We start from the raw sequence: 1,058 nt of genomic DNA, 5'->3' as shown, positions 1-1,058 counted from the left end.
GTATTGTATTAAAAAAACTTCTAATTACAACCTCTGGCGTCTAGAATCACTTAAAAAAAATGAAACAGTTAAATTAGTGTTTTCATATTGTAGTTTTTAATCATATTAAATACCAATAATTTCATCTGGCCCGACCCGTTTTGGCCTATTTAAAAAAGTCACATTCTGATATGAATTCATTTTTCCACTGACCTAATTAATTTACCAAACTTCTTTTGTTAGTTCTAAAATATTCTAAGATCACTATTGGAGCTTTGTTTTTTGATGGGTATGCCTGTTGAAGAGCAACAAGCATTTCATAGTGTTTACTGTACACGGCTGCACTATGGTTGCTTCAGAGGAAGACATAACATAACCCAAGTTGCTCTCGGTTGACTTCCTTAATTGTGGATGGTTGACTTCATTAATTATGTAAGTAATGATATTTAGATTTATTATTTTAGTGTAACCAAGGATTAAGAAACACATCAACTTTAATAAGTTTTTTTTCATCTAAAGGTTGAGGCTGATGATGTTTCACGACTAAAATCAACCAAAATGAAAGAACTTGTATTCAAGGAAAGATTAAAGTTATGAGGATATTCGTTGAAAGACTCACTTCCAGAAGCTGATAGTTCAATGGAGATTGCAGTGGAAGCTTTTGAAACCGGTATATATAATTATATGCAAAATATAATTATGGACAAAGGTCGCGTTCATTCAATTGTGTTCGTGAACGTCCTTACGATGATATCCAGTAACGTTCATTCGTTAACATCCGTCCAATAACGTCCAGATTTATGATTATTCTTTTTGAATTAATATGTAATAGTTTATCTTCGTTTGTTCGTTAAAGTCTTTTATATATGTTTGTCCATTAATGTCCATTAGTGTTCGTTTGCCAATTAGTGTTTGCATGTTCATTTGTCTATTAGTATCCGTTAGTCTTCGTTTGTCCATTAGTGTCCACTAGCGTTCGTTTATAATATTAACGAACGGACACAAACGGACACGAACAAACTCTATTCCTTAATGGACGGACACGAACACGAATTTTCATTCGTTTGCCTGACAAAAGC

This window comes from Bidens hawaiensis, unplaced genomic scaffold (assembly GCF_021521415.1).
Source record: "Bidens hawaiensis isolate Kalapana, Puna unplaced genomic scaffold, B.hawaiensis_p1.1 tig00000001_1, whole genome shotgun sequence".
Taxonomy (NCBI): domain Eukaryota; kingdom Viridiplantae; phylum Streptophyta; class Magnoliopsida; order Asterales; family Asteraceae; genus Bidens; species Bidens hawaiensis.
This window is presented reverse-complemented; position numbering follows the sequence as displayed.